Source organism: Dendrobates tinctorius, unplaced genomic scaffold (genome assembly GCF_039654945.1).
Source record: "Dendrobates tinctorius isolate UK_male_01 unplaced genomic scaffold, ASM3965494v1 ptg000162l, whole genome shotgun sequence".
NCBI classification, from domain to species: domain Eukaryota; kingdom Metazoa; phylum Chordata; class Amphibia; order Anura; family Dendrobatidae; genus Dendrobates; species Dendrobates tinctorius.
Window position 1 is genome coordinate 7,699,000 of NW_027361829.1, and position 22,670 is coordinate 7,721,669.

The following is a 22,670-nucleotide window of genomic DNA, read 5'->3' on the forward strand; positions in this document are numbered from 1 at the left end:
CCATACAGTAGTTTTCTCCCACATATGGGGTGTCAGCGTACTCATGACAAGTTGGACAACAACTTTTGGGGTCCAATTTCTCCTGTTACCCTTGGGAAAATGAAAAAATTGGGGACTAATTGGTCATGTTTGTGGAAAAAATACGATTTTTTTATTTTCATGCCCGGGCATTATAAACTTCTGTGAAGCACTGGGGGGTTCAAAGTGCTCACCACACATCTAGATAAGTTCCTTGGGGGGTCTAGTTTACAAAATGGTGTCATTTGTGGGGGGTTTCCACTGTTTAGGTACATCAGGGGTTTTCCAATCGCGACATGGTGTCCGATCTCAATTCCAGCCAAAAACGTCAAATGGCGCTGCTTCCCTTCCGAGCTCTGCCATGCGCCCAAATAGTGGTTTACCCCCACATGTGGGGTATCAGCGTACTCAGGACAAATTTCACAATAACTTTTAGGGTCCTGTTACCCTTGGGAAAATAAAAATTGGGGTGAAAAGATCATTTTTGTGGAAAAAATATGATTTTTTAATTGTACCGCTGTACGTTATAAACTTCTGTAAAGCCCTTGTGGGTTCAGAGTTCTCACCACATATCTAGATAAGTTCCTTGGGGGGTCTAGTTTCCAAAATGGGGTCACTTGTAGGGGGTTTCCACTGTGTAGGTACATCAGGGACTCTCCAAACGTGACATGGCGTCCGATCTGAATTCCAGACAATTTTGCATTGAAAAAGTCAAACGGCGCTCCTTCCATTCTGAGCTCTGCCATGCGCCGAAACAGTCATTCCCCCCCACATATCAGGTATCAGCGTACTCAGGACAAAGTGCACAATAACTTTTGCAGTCCAATTTCTCTTGTTACCCTTGGTAAAATAAAAAAAATTGAACCTGAAGTACTTTTTTTGTGAAAAAAAGTTAGATGTTCATTTTTTTTTAAATATTCAAAAAAATTCCTGTGACGCACCTAAAGGGTTAATAAACTTCTTGAATGTGGTTTTGAGCACCTTAAGGGGTGCAGTTTTTAGAATGGTGTCACTTTTGGGTATTTTCTATCATATAGACCCCTCAAAGTGGCTTCAAATGTGATGTGGTCCGTAAAAATAAAATGGTGTTGTAAAAATTAGAAATCGCTGGTCAACTTTTAACCCTTATAACTTCCTAACAAAAAAAAATGTTGGTTCCAAAATTGTGCTGATGTAAAGTAAACATGTGGGAAATGTTAGTTATCAAGTTTTTTGGGTGCCATATCTCTGTGATTTAAGGGCATAAAAATTCAAAGTTGGAAAATTGCGAAATTTTCAAAATTTTCGCCAAATTTCCGTTTTTCTCACAAATAAACGCAAGTTATTTGAATGAAATTTTACCACTAACATGAAGTACAATATGTCACGAGAAAACAATGTCAGAATCACCGGGATCCATGGAAGCGTTCCAGAGTTATGACCTCATAAAGGTACAGTGGTCAGAATTGTAAAAATTGGCCCGGTCATGAACGTGCAAACCACCCTTGGGGGTGAAGGGGTTAATAGAGTGATGCGGGGACGACAAAGTATAGCAAAAATTCACTGATCGGGGCTGATTAGTGTTATAGTTTGTGGGCTGGTGGGGTTTGTGTGGCAGGGCTGCTTTTTTGTCCCAGTCCGGTCCTGGTTAGGTATGTGAATTTCCAATAGCGCGAACACTCCGCACAAAACTAAGCTCTTTACCCACCTTTCAAACAATGTTTGTCAGGAGCAGCAGCATCAGGACAGACATCTGGGGGTCCTGTCGGAGGCCACCAGCAAACGTGTGGGTGTCCTACAGGCTGCCACCAGCAATCGTGGAGGTCCTACAGGCGGCCACTAGTAAACATGTGGGGGTCCTACAGGCAGTCACCAAAAAACATGTGGGGGTCCTACTAGCGGCCACCAGCAAACATGTGGGGCCGGGGTCCTACAGACGGCCACATGCAAACATGTGGGGCCGGGGTCCTACAGACAGCCACATGCAAACATGTGGGGCCGGGGTCCTACAGACGGCCACATGCAAACATGTGGGGCTGGGGTCCTACAGACGGCCACATGCAAACATGTGGGGGTCCTACAGGTGGCCACCAGCGGACATGGGGGTCCTACAGGCTGCTACCAGCAAATGTAGGGGTCCTACAGGCGGCCACCAGCAAATATGTGGGGGTCCAACAGGCGGCCACCAGCAAATATGTGGGGTCCTATAGGCGGCCACCAGCAAACGTGGGGGTCCTACAGGTGGCCACCAGCAAACGTGGAGTCCTACAGGTGGCCACCAGCAAACATGTGGGGGTCCTACAGGTGGCCATCAGCAAACATCTGTGGCCGGGGTCGTACAGGCAGCCACCAAACACGTGGGGTTCCTGGAGGAAGCCAACAACCAATGTGGGGGTCCTACAGGTGGCCACCAGCAAACATGTGAGGGTCCTGCTGGAAGCCACCAGCAAACGTAGAGGTACTGTAAGAAGATGTGCTGAGACAGAGTCAGCAGTGTCTGGTGCCCCTTAAGGCCAAAACTATCGGGACTGTCACCACTGTTGGCAGGGGAGGTTTCTTCTAGGAAGGAGAGACCTTTATACACCAGGGGGCGCGGGGTATGTAAAGTGACCTGAGAGCGGGAACGGGTGAGACTTTGCGGGAAGATGACAGGAGACGGTTGACTCCCTCTCCACTGCTCGCGCTGACAGTTCCACGCCACTCAACCCTCAGCGTGCTGACCTTAAGACTTCCTTTGACGCTGTTAATTTACTGTCTAGACCCGCACTGTCGGACACCTCTGTTTTGCCTTTGACAGAGGATAAACTGCCTAGAGACTACTCCGAAAGGCCGCCAGCTGCCGCGGACTGTAAGCGTGTCCATGTCTCGTGGCCGGCTCCATTACTGAGGGATCCGCATCAAGCACTGTTTCCACATTCCGGCGCACTCAAGACAAGCAGGACTGAATCCATCAGCACTGCCGGGAGACAGTGCTTCTTGTACCTCCGTAGCAGAGCCAGAGACTTTTTCCACGACTTGCAACGCCGTCGGGACATTTTCCAGCCCTTCCCCTGCAAGAACTGCCAGCGATAAGTTACCGTGTTTCTATATATCTTATTCCTGAGCATTGTGTTTGTAATTTTTGCTGCTTCTTTACTGGCCTTGCCTCCCTGTGTGGAGTATTGCTTGTTAATTGCCTGTTCAGTAAATCTTTGTTAACCCCTTCTCTGTCTCTTGATATTCACTGCATCCAGTGGAGCTGGCTACCAGCAAACGTGCGGGGGTCCTGCTGGAGGCTACCAGCAAACGTGTGGGGGTCCTGCTGGAGGCTACCAGCAAACGTGGGGGGCCTGCCCGAGTCTACCAGCAAACGTGCGGGGGTCCTGCTGGAGGCTACCAGCAAACGTGGGGGGCCTGCCCGAGGCTACCAGCAAACGTGCGGGGGTCCTGCGGGCGAGAACACTGCTGCATGGCACCTTAACCGGGTCCCACTACAGGCCGATTACTGATGACGCTGCCCTGTGGTAATGTCTCTGGCCGGAGCTCAGAGCCTCTGTATATGGCACCGGCCCGAGCATCGGAGACTACAATGTCAGAGAGCAGAGCAGCCCACACACCAGCCTCCGTCACCGCCATGCCGGGACACTCTGCTGTCCCGCCGCTATGCGCCTCAGTCAGCTGAGCGTGCAGCCCTCACTCTCCAGCGGCTTGTGGTTGCCATGGGGACGGGGCCGTTGATCAGGAGATCGCGTTTGTATGCTTCAGTTGAGCGAAGTTTTCCTAGCGATCGGCAGGAGGATCGTGCTGCGGCGGAAGCCAGGTAGTGACGGGTCAGCGCTCCGGGGGCTGGGGAGCGGGCGTCAGGGGGTGTGCTGGGCACACCTGACATTAGCACAGTGGTCCGGGAGCGGGAGTGCCGGACACACTGTGGCACCTCAGTACGGCTGTCCTGGGGCTGGGGAGCGGGAGTGCCGGACACACTGTGGCACCTTAGTACCGGGGTCCAGGGGGCTGGGGAGCGGGAGTGCCGGACACACTGTGGCACCTACGGCTGTCCTGGGGCTGGGGAGCGGGAGTGCCGGACACACTGTGGCACCTTAGTACCGGGGTCCAGGGGGCTGGGGAGCGGGAGTGCCGGACACACTGTGGCACCTTAGTACCGGGGTCCAGGGGGCTGGGGAGCGGGAGTGCCGGACACACTGTGGCACCTTAGTACCGGACACACTGTGGCACCTTAGTACCGGGGTCCAGGGGGCTGGGGAGCGGGAGTGCCGGACACACTGTGGCACCTCAGTACAGCTGTCCTGGGGCTGGGGAGCAGGAGTGCCGGACACACTGTGGCACCTTAGTACAGTGATCAGGGGGCTGGGGGAGCGGGAGTGCCGGACACACTGTGGCACCTTAGTACCGGGGTCCAGGGGGCTGGGGAGCGGGAGTGCCGGACACACTGTGGCACCTCAGTACAGCTGTCCTGGGGCTGGGGAGCAGGAGTGCCGGACACACTGTGGCACCTTAGTACCGGGGGCTGGGGAGCAGGAGTGCCGGACACACTGTGGCACCTTAGTATCGGGGTCCAGGGGGCTGGGGAGCGGGAGTGCCGGACACACTGTGGCACCTACGGCTGTCCTGGGGCTGGGGAGCGGGAGTGCCGGACACACTGTGGCACCTTAGTACCGGGGTCCAGGGGGCTGGGGAGCGGGAGTGCCGGACACACTGTGGCACCTTAGTACCGGGGTCCTGGGGGCTGGGGAGCGGGAGTGCCGGACACACTGTGGCACCTTAGTACCGGGGTCCAGGGGGCTGGGGAGCGGGAGTGCCGGACACACTGTGGCACCTTAGTACAGTGATCAGGGGGCTGGGGGAGCGGGAGTGCCGGACACACTGTGGCACCTTAGTACCGGACACACTGTGGCACCTTAGTACCGGGGTCCAGGGGGCTGGGGAGCGGGAGTGCCGGACACACTGTGGCACCTCAGTACAGCTGGCCTGGGGCTGGGGAGCAGGAGTGCCGGACACACTGTGGCACATTAGTACAGTGATCAGGGGGCTGGGGGAGCGGGAGTGCCGGACACACTGTGGCACCTTAGTACCGGGGTCCAGGGGGCTGGGGAGCGGGAGTGCCGGACACACTGTGGCACCTCAGTACAGCTGTCCTGGGGCTGGGGAGCAGGAGTGCCGGACACACTGTGGCACCTTAGTACCGGGGTCCAGGGGGCTGGGGAGCAGGAGTGCCGGACACACTGTGGCACCTTAGTACCGGGGTCCAGGGGGCTGGGGAGCGGGAGTGCCGGACACACTGTGGCACCTACGGCTGTCCTGGGGCTGGGGAGCGGGAGTGCCGGACACACTGTGGCACCTTAGTACCGGGGTCCAGGGGGCTGGGGAGCAGGAGTTCCGGACACACTGTGGCACCTTAGTACCGGGGTCCAGGGGGCTGGGGAGCGGGAGTGCCGGACACACTGTGGCACCTTAGTACCGGACACACTGTGGCACCTTAGTACCGGGGTCCAGGGGGCTGGGGAGCGGGAGTGCCGGACACACTGTGGCACCTCAGTACAGCTGTCCTGGGGCTGGGGAGCGGGAGTGCCGGACACACTGTGGCACCTCAGTACAGCTGTCCTGGGGCTGGGGAGCAGGAGTGCCGGACACACTGTGGCACCTTAGTACAGTGATCAGGGGGCTGGGGGAGCGGGAGTGCCGGACACACTGTGGCACCTTAGTACCGGGGTCCAGGGGGCTGGGGAGCGGGAGTGCCGGACACACTGTGGCACCTTAGTACCGGGGTCCAGGGGGCTGGGGAGCAGGAGTGCCGGACACACTGTGGCACCTTAGTACAGGGGTCCAGGGGGCTGGGGAGCTGGTGTGCTAGACACACTGTGGCACCTTAGTACCGGGGTCCAGGGGGCTGGGGAGCGGGAGTGCCGGACACACTGTGGCACCTTAGTACAGTGATCGGGGCTGGGGAGCGGGAGTGCCGGACACACTGTGGCACCTTAGTACCGGGGTCCAGGGGGCTGGGGAGCGGGAGTGCCGGACACACTGTGGCACCTCAGTACAGCTATCCGAGGCCTGGGGAGCGGGAGTGCCGGACACACTGTGGCACCTTAGTACCGGGGTCCAGGGGGCTGGGGAGCGGGAGTGCCGGACACACTGTGGCGCCTTAATACCGGGGTCCAGGGGGCTGAGGAGCGGGTGTGCCGGACACACTGTGGCACCTCAGTACATCTGTCCGGGGCCTGGGGAGCGGGAGTGCCGGACACACTGTGGCACGTCAGTACAGCTGTCCGGGGCCTGGGGAGCGGGTGTGCTAGACACACTGTGGCACCTTAGTACCGGGGTCCAGGGGGCTGGGGAGCGGGTGTGCTAGACACACTGTGGCACCTTAGTACCGGGGTCCAGGGGGCTGGGGAGCGGGTGTGCTAGACACACTGTGGCACCTTAGTACCAGGGGGCTGGGGAGCGGGAGTGCCGGACACACTGTGGCACCTTAGTACCGGGGTCCAGGGGGCTGGGGAGCTGGAGTGCCGGACACACTGTGGCACCTCAGTACAGCTGTCCGGGGCCTGGGGAGCGGGTGTGCTAGACACACTGTGGCACCTTAGTACCGGGTCCAGGGGGCTGGGGAGCGGGTGTGCTAGACACACTGTGGCACCTTAGTACCGGGGTCCAGGGGGCTGGGGAGCGGGTGTGCTAGACACACTGTGGCACCTTAGTACCGGGGTCCAGGGGGCTGGGGAGCGGGAGTGCCGGACACACTGTGGCACCTTAGTACCGGGGTCCAGGGGGCTGGGGAGCGGGCGTCAGGGGGTGTGCTGGGCACACCTGACATTAGCACAGTGGTCCGGGAGCGGGAGTGCCGGACACACTGTGGACACCTCAGTACAGCTGTCCTGGGGCTGGGGAGCGGGAGTGCCAGACACACTGTGGCACCTTAGTACCGGGGTCCAGGGGGCTGGGGAGCGGGAGTGCCGGACACACTGTGGCGCCTTAATACCGGGGTCCAGGGGGCTGAGGAGCGGGTGTGCTGAACACACTGTGGCGCCTTAGGCTATGTGCACACGTTGCAGATTCACCTGCGGTTTGGTCTGCGGTTTTGCCCTGCGGTTTCACACCTCTACTATGTTAAAGGTGTGAAACCGCTGCGGAAACCGCCCAAACAATTGACATGCTGCGGTTTGTAAACCGCACGGAAAAAACCGCACCGTCAGCACAGCGTTTTTGAAAATCCATAGGGTTTCATTGTACTGTACTTGGTCTGCGGAACTGCTGCGTTTCCGCAGGGCCAAAACCGCTGCGGAAACGCAGCAGAATCCGCACCGTGTGCACATAGCCTTAGTACCGGGGTCCAGGGGGCTGGGGAGCGGGTGTGCTGGACACACTGTGGCACCTTAGTACAGTGATCAGGGGGCTGGGGAGCGGGTGTGCTGGACACACTGTGGCACCTTAGTACCGGGGTCCAGGGGGCTGGGGAGCGGGAGTTCCGGACACACTGTGGCACCTTAGTACAGTGATCAGGGGGCTGGGGAGCGGGTGTGCTGAACACACTGTGGCAACAGTACAGGGGTCCGGGGTTTGGGGAGCGACTGTGCTAAACACACTGGCTCCTTGGTACAGGGGTCCATGGGCTGGGGAGCGGATGTACTGGATACACTGTGGCGCCTTACGGTACAGTGGTCAGGGGGCTGTGCAGCGGGGGTGCTGGACACACTGTGGCACCTTAGTACAGGGGTCCGGGTCTGAGTAGAATCTGTGCTAAACACACTGTGGCACCTTAGTACAGCTGCCCGAGCGCTGGGGAGCGGGTGTGCTGGACACACTGTGTAGCCGTAGTACAGGGGTCACGGGGCTGGGGAGTGGGTGTGCTGGACACACTGTGGCACCTTAGTACCGGGGTCCAGGGGGCTGGGGAGCGAGTGTGCTGGACACACTGTGGCACCTTAGTACAGGGGTCTGGGTGCTGGGGAGTGGGTGTGCTGGACACACTGGCGCCTTTGCACTGCTGTCCGGGGGCTGGTGAGCTGGACATACTGTGGCACCTTAGTACAGAGGGCTGAGGAGCGGGTGTGCTGGACACACTGTGGCACATTAGTACCGGGGTCCAGGAGGCTGGGGAGCGGGAGTGCCGGACACACTGTGGCACCTTAGTACAGTGATCAGGGTGCTGGGGAGCGGGTGTGCTGAACACACTGTGGCAACTTAATACAGGGGTCCAGGGTTTGGGGAGCGGCTGTGCTAAACACACTGGCTCCTTAGTACAGGGGTCCATGGGCTGGGGAGCGGATGTACTGGATACACTGTGGCGCTTTAAGGTACAGTGGTCAGGGGGCTGTGCATCGGGTGTGCTGGACACACTGTGGCACCTTAGTACAGGGGTCCAGGTCTGAGTAGAATCTGTGCTAAACACACTGTGGCACCTTAGTACAGCTGCCCGAGCGCTGGGGAGCGGGTGTGCTGGACACACTGTGGCGCCTTAGTACAGGGGTCCGGGTGCTGGGGAGCGGGTGTGCTGGACACACTCTGGCACCTTAGTACAGGGGTCTGGGTGCTGGGGAGCGGGTGTGCTGGACACACTGTGGCGCCTTTGCACTGCTGTCCGGGGGCTGGTGAGCTGGACACACTATGGCACCTTAGTACAGAGGGCTGAGGAGCGGGTGTGCTGGACACACTGTGGCACCTTAGTAACGGGGTCCAGGGGGCTGGGGAGCGGGCGTGCTTGACACACTGTGTAGCCGTAGTACAGGGGTCAGGGGAGTGGGTGTTCTGGACACACTGTGGCGCCTTAGTACAGGGGTCCGGGTGCTGGGGAGCGGGTGTGCGGGACACAATGTGGCACCTTAGTACAGGGGTCTGGGTGCTGGGCACACTGTGGCGCCTTTGCACTGCTGTCCGGGGGCTGGTGAGCTGGACACACTATGTACAGAGTGAGCTGGACACACTTAGTACAGAGGGCTGAGGAGCGGGTGTGCTGGACACACTGTGTAGCCGTAGTACATGGGTCAGGGGAGTGGGTGTGCTGGACATACTTTGGCGCCTTAGTACAGGGGTCCGGGTGCTGGACACACTCTGGCACCTTGGCAATGCTGTCCGGGGGCTGGGGAGCTGGTGTGCTGGACACACTGTGGCATCTTAGTACAGGGTGCTGGGGAGCGGGTGTGCTGGACACACTGTGGCGCCTTAGTACAGGGGTCTGGGTGCTGGGGAGCTGGTGTGCTGGACACACTGTGGCACCTTAGTACAGGGGTCTGGGTGCTGGGGAGCGGGTGTGCTGGACACACTGTGGTGCCTTTGCACTGCTGTCTGGGGGCTGGGGAGCTGGTGTGCTGGACACACTGTGGCACCTTAGTACAGGGGTCTGGGTGCTGGGGAGCGGGTGTGCTGGACACACTGTGGCGCCTTTGCACTGCTGTCCGGGGGCTGGTGAGCTGGACACACTATGGCACCTTAGTACAGAGGGCTGAGGAGCAGGTGTGCTGGACACACTGTGGCACCTTAGTAACGGGGTCCAGGGGGCTGGGGAGCGGGCGTGCTTGACACACTGTGTAGCCGTAGTACAGGGGTCAGGGGAGTGGGTGTGCTGGACACACTGTGGCGCCTTAGTACAGGGGTCCGGGTGCTGGGGAGCGGGTGTGCGGGACACAATGTGGCGCCTTAGTACAGGGGTCCGGGTGCTGGGGAGCGCGTGTTCTGGACACAATGTGGCGCCTTTGCACTGCTGTCCGGGGGCTGGTGAGCTGGACACACTATGTACAGAGTGAGCTGGACACACTTAGTACAGAGGGCTGAGGAGCGGGTGTGCTGGACACACTGTGTAGCCGTAGTACATGGGTCAGGGGAGTGGGTGTGCTGGACATACTGTGGCGCCTTAGTACAGGGGTCTGGGTGCTGGACACACTCTGGCACCTTGGCAATGCTGTCCAGGGGCTGGGGAGCTGGTGTGCTGGACACATTGTGGCATCTTAGTACAGGGGTCTGGGTGCTGGGGAGCGGGTGTGCTGGACACACTGTGGCGCCTTAGTACAGGGGTCTGGGTGCTGGGGAGCTGGTGTGCTGGACACACTGTGGCACCTTAGTACAGGGGTCTGGGTGCTGGGGAGCGGGTGTGCTGGACACACTGTGGTGCCTTTGCACTGCTGTCTGGGGGCTGGGGAGCTGGTGAACTGGACACACTGTGGCACCTTAGTACAGAGGGCTGAGGAGCGGGTGTGCTGGACACACTGTAGCACCTTAGTTTCGGGGTCCAGGGGGCTGGGGAGCAGGAGTGCCGGACACACTGTGGCACCTTAGTACAGTGATCAGGGGGCTGAGGAGCGGGTGTGCTGAACACACTGTGGCAACTTGGTACAGGGGTTTGGGGAGCGGCTGTGCTAAACACACTGGCTCCTTAGTACAGGGGTCCATGGGCTGGGGTGCGGATGTACTGGATACACTGTGGCCCCTTAAGGTGCAGTGGTCAGAGGGCTGTGCAGCGGGGGTGCTGGACACACTGGCACCTTAGTACAGGGGTCCGGGTCTGAGTAGAATCTGTGCTAAACACACCGTGGCACCTTAGTACAGCTATCCGAGCGCTGGGGAGCAGGTGTGCTGGACACACTGTGTAGCCGTAGTACAGGGGTCCGGGGAGCGGGTGTGCTGGACACACTGTGGCACCTTAGTACAGATGGCTGAGGAGCGGGTGTGCTCGACACACTGTGGCACCTTAGTACCGGGGTCCAGGGGGCTGGGGAGCGGGTGTGCTGGACACACTGTGGCACCTTAGTACAGGGGTCTGGGTGCTGGGGAGCGGGTGTGCTGGACACACTGTGACGCCTTTGCACTGCTGTCCGGGGGCTGGGGAGCTAGTGAGCTGGACACACTGTGGCACCTTAGTACAGAGGGCTGAGGAGCGGGTGTGTTGGACACACTGTGGCACCTTAGTACCGGGGAGCGGGAGTGCCGGACACACTGGCACCTTAGTACAGGGGTCCTGGTCTGAGCAGAATCTGTGCTAAACACACTGTGGCACCTTAGTACAGCTGCCCGAGCGCTGGGGAGCGGGTGTGCTGGACACACTGTGTAGCCGTAGTACAGGGGTCAGGGGAGCGGGTGTGCTGGACACACTGTGGCGCCTTAGTACAGGGGTCCGGGTGCTGGGGAGTGGGTGTGCTGGACACACTCTGGCACCTTGGCACTGTTGTCCGTGGGCTGGGGAGCTGGTGTGCTGGACACACTGTGGCACCTTAGTACAGGGGTCCGGGGAGCGGGTTGCTGGACACACTGTGGCGCCTTTGCACTGCTGTCCGGGGGCTGGGGAGCTGGTGAACTAGACACACTGTGGCACCTTAGTACCGGGGTCCAGGGGGCTGGGGAGTGGGTGTGCTGGACACACTGTGGCACCTTAGTACCGGGGTCCAGGGGGCTGGGGAGTGGGTGTGCTGGACAGTGGACACACTGTGGCACCTTAGTACCGGGGTCCAGGGGGCTGGGGAGCGGCTGTGCTAAACACACTGGCTCCTTAGTACATGGGTCCATGGGCTGGGGAGCGGATGTACTGGATACACTGTGGCGCCTTAAGGTACAGTGGTCAGGGGGCTGTGCAGCGGGTGTGCTGGACACACTGTGGCACCTTAGTACAGGGGTCCGGGTCTGAGTAGAATCTGTGCTAAACACACTGTGGCACCTTAGTACAGCTGCCCGAGCGCTGGGGAGCGGGTGTGCTGGACACACTGTGTAGCCGTAGTACAGGGGTCAGGGGAGCGGGTGTGGTGGACACACTGTGGCGCCTTAGTACAGGGGTCCGGGTGCTGGGGAGCTGGTGTGCTCGACACACTCTGGCACCTTGGTACTGCTGTCCGGGGGCTGGGGAGCTGGTGTGCTGGACACACTGTGGCACCTTAGTACAGGGGTCTGGGTGCTGGGGAGCTGGACACACTGTGGCGCCTTAGTACAGTGGTCAGGGGGCTGTGGAGCAGGTGTGCTGGACACACTGTGGCACATTAGTACAGGGGTCTGGGGAGCGGGTGTGCCAAACACTCTGTGGCGCCTTAGTACAGGGGTCCGGGTGCTGGGGAGCTGGTGTGCTGGACACACTCTGGCACCTTGGTACTGCTGTCCGAGCACTGAGGAGCGGGTGTGCTGGACGCACTGTGGCACCTTAGTACAGGGGTCCCAGGGGCTGGGGAGCGGCTGTGCTGGACGCTCCGTGGCACCTTAGTACAGGGGTCCCAGGGGCTGGGGAGCAGGTGTGCTGGATACACTGTGGCACCTTAGTACAGTGGTCCGGGTGCTGGGGAGCGGGTGTGCTGGACACACTGTGGCGCCTTGGCACTGCTGTCCGGGGGGCTGGGGAGCTGGTGTGCTGGACACACTGGTACCTTAGTACAGGAGTCCGGGTGCTGGGGAGCTGGTGTACTGGACACACTGTGGCACCTTAGTACAGGGGTCCAGGGGCTGAGGTGCTGGTGTGGTGGACACACTGTGGCGCCTTGGCACTGCTGGCTGAGGAGCTGGTGTGCTGGACACACTGTGGCGCCTTAATACAGGGGTCTGGGGAGCGACTGTGCTGGACACACTGTGGCACCTTAGTACAGGGGTCTGGGGAACGGGTGTGCTGGACACACTGTGGCACCTTAGTACAGGGGTCTGGGGAACGGGTGTGCTGGACACACTGTGGCACCTTAATACAGGGGTTCGGGGGCTGGGGAGCGGATGTGCTGGACACACTGTGGCACCTTAGTACAGGGGTCCGGGTCTGAGTAGAATCTGTGCTAAACACACCGTGGCACCTTAGTACAGCTGTCCGAGCGCTGGGGAGCAAGTGTGCTGGACACACTGTAGCCGTAGTACAGGGGTCCGGGGAGCGGGTGTGCTGGACACACTGTGGAACCTTAGTACAGAGGGCTGAGGAGCGGGTGTGCTCGATACACTGTGGCACCTTAGTACCGGGGTCCAGGGGGCTGGGGAGCGGGTGTGCTGGACACACTGTGGCACCTTAGTACAGGGGTCTGGGTGCTGGGGAGCGGGTGTGCTGGACACACTGTGACGCCTTTGCACTGCTGTCCGGGGGCTAGGGAGCTAGTGAGCTGGACACACTGTGGCACCTTAGTACAGAGGGCTGAGGAGCGGGTGTGTTGGACACACTGTGGCACCTTAGTATCGGGGGCTGGGGAGCGGGAGTGCCGGACACACTGGCACCTTAGTACAGGGGTCCTGGTCTGAGCAGAATCTGTGCTAAACACACTGTGGCACCTTAGTACAGCTGCCCGAGCGCTGGGGAGCGGGTGTGCTGGACACACTGTGTAGCCGTAGTACAGGGGTCAGGGGAGCGGGTGTGCTGGACACACTGTGGCGCCTTAGTACAGGGGTCCGGGTGCTGGGGAGTGGGTGTGCTGGACACACTCTGGCACCTTGGCACTGTTGTCCGTGGGCTGGGGAGCTGGTGTGCTGGACACACTGTGGCACCTTAGTACAGGGGTCCGGGGAGCGGGTGTGCTGGACACACTGTGGCGCCTTTGCACTGCTGTCCGGGGGCTGGGGAGCTGGTGAACTAGACACACTGTGGCACCTTAGTACCGGGGTCCAGGGGGCTGGGGAGTGGGTGTGCTGGACACACTGTGGCACCTTAGTACCGGGGTCCAGGGGGCTGGGGAGCGGCTGTGCTAAACACACTGGCTCCTTAGTACATGGGTCCATGGGCTGGGGAGCGGATGTACTGGATACACTGTGGCGCCTTAAGGTACAGTGGTCAGGGGGCTGTGCAGCGGGTGTGCTGGACACACTGGCACCTTAGTACAGGGGTCCGGGTCTGAGTAGAATCTGTGCTAAACACACTGTGGCACCTTAGTACAGCTGCCCGAGCGCTGGGGAGCGGGTGTGCTGGACACACTGTGTAGCCGTAGTACAGGGGTCAGGGGAGCGGGTGTGGTGGACACACTGTGGCGCCTTAGTACAGGGGTCCGGGTGCTGGGGAGCTGGTGTGCTCGACACACTCTGGCACCTTGGTACTGCTGTCCGGGGGCTGGGGAGCTGGTGTGCTGGACACACTGTGGCACCTTAGTACAGGGGTCTGGGTGCTGGGGAGCTGGACACACTGTGGCGCCTTAGTACAGTGGTCAGGGGGCTGTGGAGCAGGTGTGCTGGACACACTGTGGCACATTAGTACAGGGGTCTGGGGAGCGGGTGTGCCAAACACTCTGTGGCGCCTTAGTACAGGGGTCCGGGTGCTGGGGAGCTGGTGTGCTGGACACACTCTGGCACCTTGGTACTGCTGTCCGAGCACTGAGGAGCGGGTGTGCTGGACGCACTGTGGCACCTTAGTACAGGGGTCCCAGGGGCTGGGGAGCGGCTGTGCTGGACGCTCCGTGGCACCTTAGTACAGGGGTCCCAGGGGCTGGGGAGCAGGTGTGCTGGATACACTGTGGCACCTTAGTACAGTGGTCCGGGTGCTGGGGAGCGGGTGTGCTGGACACACTGTGGCGCCTTGGCACTGCTGTCCGGGGGGCTGGGGAGCTGGTGTGCTGGACACACTGGTACCTTAGTACAGGAGTCCGGGTGCTGGGGAGCTGGTGTACTGGACACACTGTGGCACCTTAGTACAGGGGTCCAGGGGCTGAGGTGCTGGTGTGGTGGACACACTGTGGCGCCTTGGCACTGCTGGCTGAGGAGCTGGTGTGCTGGACACACTGTGGCGCCTTAATACAGGGGTCTGGGGAGCGACTGTGCTGGACACACTGTGGCACCTTAGTACAGGGGTCTGGGGAACGGGTGTGCTGGACACACTGTGGCACCTTAGTACAGGGGTCTGGGGAACGGGTGTGCTGGACACACTGTGGCACCTTAATACAGGGGTCCCGGGGCTGGGGAGCGGATGTGCTGGACACACTGTGGCACCTTAGTACAGGGGTCCGGGTCTGAGTAGAATCTGTGCTAAACACACCATGGCACCTTAGTACAGCTGTCCGAGCGCTGGGGAGAAGGTGTGCTAGACACACTGTGTAGCCGTAGTACAGGGGTCCGGGGAGCGGGTGTGCTGGACACCCTGTGGCACCTTAGTACAGGGGTCTGGGGAAAGGGTGTGCTGGACACACTGTGGCACCTTAATACAGGGGTCCGGGGGCTGGGGAGCTGGTGTGCTGGACACACTCTGGCGCCTTGGCACTGCTGTCCGGGGGGCTGGGGAGCTGGTGTGCTGGACACACTCTGGCGCCTTGGCACCGCTGTCAGGGGGCTGTGTAACGGGTGTGCTGGACACATTATGGCACCTTAGTACAGGGGGCTGGGGAGCGGGTGTGCTAAACTCAACGTGGCACTTAATACAGGGGTCCCGGAGCTTGGGGGCGGGTGTGCTGGGCACACTATGGCACCTTAGTACAGGGGTCCGGGGGCTGGGGAGCGGGTGTGCTGGACACCCTGTGGCACCTTGGCACAGTGGTCCTGGGGCAGGGGGAGTGGGTGTGCTGGAAACACTGTGGCACCTTAGTACAGGGGGCTGGGGAGCGGGTGCGCTGGACACACTGTGGCACCTTAGTACAGGGGGCTGGGGAGCGGGTGCGCTGGACACACTGTGGCACCTTGGTACAGTGGTCTGGGGGAGCTGGTGTGCTTGACACACTGTGGCACCTTAGTACAGCGGTCTGTGAGCTGGGGAGCAGGTGTGTTGGACACACTGTGGCAACTTAGTACAGGGGTCCAGGGGGCTGGGGAGCGGGTGTGCCTTACACACTGTGGCACCTTAGTACAGGGGGCTGTGGAGCGAGTGTGCTGAACACACTGTGGCACCTTAGTACAGCGGGCTGGGGAGCGGGTGTGCTGGACACACTGTGTCACTTTAGTAAAGGGGTCCGTGGTTTGGGGAGTGGCTGTGCTAAACACACTGTGGCAGCTTAGTACAGCTGTCCGAGCACTGGGGAGTGGGTGTGCTGGACACACTGTGTAGCCTTAGTACAGGGGTCCGGGGAGTGGGTATGCTGGATACACTGTGGCGCCTTAATACAGGGGTCTGGGGAGCGGCTGTGCTGGGCACACTGGCACCTTAGTCAAGGGGTCTGGGGAGCGGCTGTGCTGGGCACACTGGCACCTTAGTCAAGGGGTCTGGGGAGCAGCTGTGCTGGACACATTGTGACACCTTAGTACAGGGGTCCGGGTGCTGGGGAGCGGTGTTCTAGACACACTCTAGCACCTTGGCACTGCTGTCCGGGGCCTGGGGAGCTGGTGTGCTGGACACACTGTGACACCTTAGTACAGGGGTCCGGGTGCTGTGGAGAAGGTGTGCTGGACACACTGTGGCGCCTTAACACTGCTGTCCGGGGGCTGGGGAGCTGGTGTGCTGGACACACTGGTACCTTAGTACAGGAGTCCGGGTGCTGGGGAACTGGTGTACTGGACACACTGTGGCACCTTAGTACAGGGGTCCAGGGGCTGAGGTGCTGGTGTGCTGGACACACTGTGGCGCCTTGGCACTGCTGGCTGAGGAGCTGGTGTGCTGGACACACTGTGACGCCTTAATACAGGGGTCTGGGGAGCGACTGTGCTGGACACACTGTGGCACCTTAGTACAGGGGTCTGGGGAACGGGTGTGCTGGACACACTGTGGCACCTTAGTACAGGGGTCTGGGGAACGGGTGTGCTGGACACACTGTGGCACCTTAGTACAGGGGTCCGGGGGCTGGGGAGCGGATGTGCTGGACACACTGTGGCACCTTAGTACAGGGGTCCGGGTCTGAGTAGAATCTGTGCCAAACACACCATGGCACCTTAGTACAGCTGTCCGAGCGCTGGGGAGCAGGTGTGCTAGACACACTGTGTAGCCGTAGTACAGGGGTCCGGGGAGCGGGTGTGCTGGACACCCTATGGCACCTTAGTACAGGGGTCTGGGGAAAGGGTGTGCTGGACACACTGTGGCACCTTAATACAGGGGTCCGGGGGCTGGGGAGCGGGTGTGCTGGACACACTGTGGCACCTTAGTACAGGGGTCTGGGGAACGGGTGTGCTGGACACACTGTGGCACCTTAATACAGGGGTCTGGGTGCTGGGGAGCGGATGTGCTGGACACACTGTGGCGCCATTGCACTGCTGTCCGGGGACTGGGGAGCTGGTGAGCTGAACACACTGTGGCACCTTAGTACAGAGGGCTGAGGAGCCGGTGTGCTGGACACACTGTGGCACCTTAGTACCGGGGGCTGGGGAGCGGGAGTGCCGGACACACTGGCACCTTAGTACAGGGGTCCTGGTCTGAGCAGAATCTGTGCTAAACACACTGTGGCACCTTAGTACAGCTGCCCGAGCGCTGGGGAGCGTGTGTGCTGGACACACTGTGGCACCTTAATACAGGGGTCCGGGTGCTGGGGAGTGGGTGTGCTGGACACACTCTGGCGCCTTTGCACTGCTGTCCGGGGGCTGGGGAGCTGGTGAACTGGACACACTGTGGCACCTTAGTACCGGGGTCCAATGGGCTGGGGAGCGGCTGTGCTAAACACACTGGCTCCTTAGTACAGGGGTCCATGGGCTGGGGAGCGGATGTACTGGATACATTGTGGCACCTTAAGGTACAGTGGTCAGGGGGCTGTGCAACGGGTGTGCTGGACACACTGTGGCACCTTAGTACAGGGGTCCGGGTCTGAGTAGAATCTGTGCTAAACACACTGTGGCACCTTAGTACAGCTGCCCGAGCGCTGGGGAGCGGGTGTGCTGGACACAATGTGTAGCCGTAGTACAGGGGTCAGGGGAGCAGGTGTGCTGGACACACTGTGGCACCTTAATACAGGGGTCCGGGGGCTGGGGAGCGGGTGTGCTGGACACACTGTGGCACCTTAGTACAGGGGTCTGGGGAACGGGTGTGCTGGACACACTGTGGCACCTAAATACAGGGGTCTTTGTGCTGGGGAGCGGATGTGCTGGACACACTGTGGCGCCATTGCACTGCTGTCCGGGGACTGGGGAGCTGGTGAGCTGAACACACTGTGGCACCTTAGTACAGAGGGCTGAGGAGCCGGTGTGCTGGACACACTGTGGCACCTTAGTACCGGGGGCTGGGGAGCGGGAGTGCCGGACACACTGGCACCTTAGTACAGGGGTCCTGGTCTGAGCAGAATCTGTGCTAAACACACTGTGGCACCTTAGTACAGCTGCCCGAGCGCTGGGGAGCAGGTGTGCTGGACAAACTGTGGCGCCTTAGTACAGGGGTCCGGGTGCTGGGGAGTGGGTGTGCTGGACACACTCTGGCACCTTGGCACTGTTGTCCGTGGGCTGGGGAGCTGGTGTGCTGGACACACTGTGGCACCTTAGTACAGGGGTCCGGGGAGCGGGTGTGCTGGACACACTGTGGCGCCTTTGCACTGCTGTCCTGGGGCTGGGGAGTGGGTGTGCTGGACATACTGTGGCGCCTTAGTACAGGGGTCCGGGAGCTGGTGTGCTGGACACACTGGCACCTTGGCACTGCTGTCCGGGGGCTGGGGAGCTGGTGTGCTGGACACACTGTGGCACCTTAGTACAGGGGTCTGGGTGTTGGGGAGCTGGACACACTGTGGCGCCTTAGTACAGTGGTCAGGGGGCTGTGGAGCAGGTGTGCTGGACACACTGTGGCACCTTAGTACAGGGGTCCGGGGTCTGGAGAGCGGGTGTGCTAAACACTCTGTAGCAGCTTAGTACAGATGTCCAAGCACTGAGGAGCGGGTGTGCTGGACGCACTGTGGCACCTTAGTACAGGGGTCCCAGGGGATGGGGAGCAGGTGTGCTGGATACACTCTGGCACCTTAGTACAGTGGTCCGGGTGCTGGGGAGTGGGTGTGCTGGACACACTGTGGCACCTTAGTACAGGGGTTCAGGTGCTGGGGAGCAGGTATGCTGGACACACTCTGGCGCCTTGGCACTGCTGTCAGGGGGCTGTGGAACGGTTGTGCTGGACACATTGTGGCACCTTAGTACAGGGGGCTGGGGAGCAGGTGTGCTAAACACAATGTGGCACTTTAGTACAGGGGTCCCGGAGCTTGGGGGCGGGTGTGCTGGGCACACTGTGGCACCTTAGTACAGGGGTCCGGGGGCTGGGGAGCGGGTGTGCTGGACACACTGTGGCACCTTGGCACAGTGGTCCGGGGGCTGGGGGAGTGGGTGTGCTGGACACACTGTGGCACCTTAGAACAGGGAGCTGGGGAGCGGGTGCGCTGGACACACTGTGGCACCTTGGTACAGTGGTCTGGGGGAGCGGGTGTGCTTGACACACTGTGGCACCTTAGTACAGCGGTCTGTGAGCTGGGGAGCAGGTGTGTTGGACACACTGTGGTAACTTAGTACAGGGGTCCAGGGGGCTAGGGAGCGGGTGTGCCTTACACACTGTGGCATCTTAGTACAGTGGTCAGGGGGCTGGGGAGCGAGTGTGCTGAAAACACTGTGGCACCTTAGTACAGCGGGCTGGGGAGCGGGTGTGTTGGACACACTGTGTCACTTTAGTAAAGGGGTCCGTGGTTTGGGGAGTGGCTGTGCTAAACACACTGTGGCAGCTTAGTACAGCTGTCCGAGCGCTGGGGAGTGGTTGTGCTGGACACACTGTGTAGCCTTAGTACAGGGGTCCGGGGAGTGGGTGTGCTGGATACACTGTGGCGCCTTAATACAGGGGTCTGGGTAGCGGCTGTGCTGGGCACACTGGCACCTTTAGTCAAGGGGTCTGGGGAGCAGCTGTGCTGGAAACATTGTGACACCTTAGTACAGGGGTCCGGGTGCTGGGGAGCGGTGTTCTAGACACACTCTAGCACCTTGGCACTGCTGTCCGGGGCCTGGGGAGCTGGTGTGCTGGACACACTGTGACACCTTAGTACAGGGGTCCGGGTGCTGTGGAGCAGGTGTGCTGGACACACTGTGGCGCCTTAACACTGCTGTCCGGGGGCTGGGGAGCTGTGTACTGGACACACTGTGGCACCTTAGTACAGGGGTCCAGGGGCTGGTGTGCTGGACACACTGTGGCGCCTTAATACAGGGGTCTGGTGGGCGACTGTGCTGGACACACTGTGGCACCTTAGTACAGGGGTCTGGGGAACGGGTGTGCTGGACACACTGTGGCACCTTAATGCAGGGGTCTGGCGGCTGGGGAGCGGGTGTGCTGGACACACTGTGGCACCTTAGTACAGGGGTCCGGGTCTGAGTAGAATCTGTGCTAAACACACCGTGGCACCTTAGTACAGCTGTCTGAGCGCTGGGGAGCAGGTGTGCTGGACACACTGTGTAGCCGTAGTACAGGGGTCCGGGGAGCGGGTGTGCTGGACACACTGTGGCACCTTAGTACAGAGGGCTGAGGAGCGGGTGTGCTGGACACACTGTGGCACCTTAGTACCGGGGTCCATGGGGCTGGGGAGCGGGTGTGCTGGACACACTGTGGCACCTTAGTACAGGGGTCTGGGGAGCGGGTGTGCTAAACACAATGTGGCACTTTAGTACAGGGGTCACGGAGCTTGGGGGCAGGTGTGCTGGGCACACTGTGGCACCTTAGTAGAGGGGTCCGGGGGCTGGGGAGTGGGTGTGCTGGACACACTGTGGCACCTTGGCACAGTGGTCTGGGGGCTGGGGGAGTGGGTGTGTTGGACACTAGGGTGACCGCAAAAAATCGGTCTGAATTTTGTCCGTCTGGACCCCACAAAACGATTCCCCTTTCCAGATATTGAGATAGCCAAAATTTGAGCTCGATCAAACGACGTTAACCCGTGCCGCTCGTCGCTCAAAGTTTGAAAAAATCCAAATTGAGGTATTTTAAGATTTAGGTATTTTGCATAGTCTGTTAGACTATAAAGAATGTGACAACAACATTGCAGAAATAGCTCTGACCAAATTTTCGAACCATTTGTGGTATTTGAATGCAGAGTTGGTGGGATTATCATTTTTTGATCCCACCATTACAGACAATGAAAAGTTGTTAATGGCTAATAAATTGCTCAGTAGCACAGATGAACCATCAGAGCACGCTAGGGTTGTAAATCCAAAAGTTAGGAAAGAAAAATTAAGAGGTAGGAAGTAACCGACTTTAACGACCTTCTGACAAAAGATGAAGAACAAAAGCAATATGTCCTGCAAGTTGTAAGCAAATGCCGAGCATTATATTCTGACGTTTCAAAAACTACTTTAACAAAAGCTCTAGAATTGATTAGATAACTATGTAAAATTATCAACTCATGTAGGTTAGCGTGCTCTGATGGTTCATCTGTGCTACTGAGCAATTTATTAGCCATTAACAACTTTTCATTGTCTGTAATGGTGGGATCAAAAAACGATAATCCCACCAACTCTGCATTCAAATACCACAAATGGTTCGAAAATTTGGTCAGGGCTATTTCTGCAATGTTGTTGTCATATTCTTTATAGTCTAACAGACTATGCAAAATACCTAAATCTTAAAATACCTCAATTTGGATTTTTTTCAAACTTTGAGCGACGAGCGGCACGGGTTAACGTCGTTTGATCGAGCTCAAATTTTGGCTCTCTCAATATCTGGAAAGGGGAATCGTTTTGTGGGGTCCAGACGAACAAGATTCTGACATTTTTTCCCCCCCATATGAGATCCGGTCACCCTACTGGACACACTGTGGCACCTTAGTACAGGGGGCTGGGGAGCGGGTGCACTGGACACACTGGCACCTTGGTACAGTGGTCTGGGGGAGCGGGTGTGCTTGACACACTGTGGCACCTTAGTACAGCGGTCTGTGAGCTGGGGAGCAGGTGTGTTGGACACACTGTGGCAACTTAGTATAGGGGTCCAGGGGGCTGGGGAGCGGGTGTGCCTTACACACTGTGGCACCTTAGAACAGGGGTCCAGGGGGCTGGGGAGCGGGTGTGCCTTACACACTGTGCCACCTTAGTACAGCGGGCTGGGGAGTGGGTGTGCTAGACACACTGTGTCACTTTAGTAAAGGGGTCCGTGGTTTGGGGAGTGGCTGTGCTAAACACACTGTGGCAGCTTAGTACAGCTGTCCGAGCGCTGGGGAGTGGGTGTGCTGGACACACTGTGGCGCCTTAATGCAGGGGTCTGGGGAGCGGCTGTGCTGGGCACACTGGCACCTTAGTCCAGGGGTCTGGGGAGCAGCTGTGCTGGACACATTGTGACACCTTAGTACAGGGGTCCGGGTGCTGGGGAGCGGTGTTCTAGACACACTCTAGCACCTTGGCACTGCTGTCCGGGGCCTGGGGAGCTGGTGTGCTGGACACACTGTGACACCTTAGTACAGGGGTCCGGGTGCTGTGGAGCAGGTGTGCTGGACACACTGTGGCGCCTTAACACTGCTGTCCGGGGGCTGGGGAGCTGGTGTGCTGGACACACTGATACCTTAGTACAGGAGTCCGGGTGCTGGGGAGCTGGTGTACTGGACACACTGTGGCACCTTAGTACAGGGGTCCAGGGGCTGGGGTGCTGGTGTGCTGGACACACTGTGGCGCCTTGGCACTGCTGGCTGGGGAGCTGGTGTGCTGGACACACTGTGGCGCCTTAATACAGGGGTCTGGGGAACGGGTGTGCTGGACACACTGTGGCACCTTAATACAGGGGTCCAGGTGCTGGCGAGCCGGTGTGCTGGACACACTCTTGCACCTTGGCACTGCTCTCCGGGGGCTGGTGTGCTGGACACACTGTGGTATCTTAGTACAGTGCTGGGGAGCTGGTGTACTGGACACACTGTGGCACCTTAGTACAGGGGTCCAGGGGCTGGGGAGCGGATGTGCTGGACACACTGTGGTGCCTTGGCATT

The 22,670-nt window shown here is 59.4% G+C and overlaps 1 protein-coding gene across 1 annotated transcript in view; it reads left to right on the forward strand.

Moving 5' to 3' along the window:
- The first annotated feature begins 3,626 nt into the window (after positions 1-3,626).
- CUNH7orf57 (chromosome unknown C7orf57 homolog) overlaps positions 3,627-22,670 on the forward strand; it is a 253,398-nt gene continuing 234,354 nt past the window's right edge. Inside the window, exon 1 of the mRNA XM_073549840.1 lies at positions 3,627-3,796. The gene's annotated coding sequence lies outside the window, so the exon portion shown is untranslated. The remainder of the gene's footprint in view (positions 3,797-22,670) is intronic.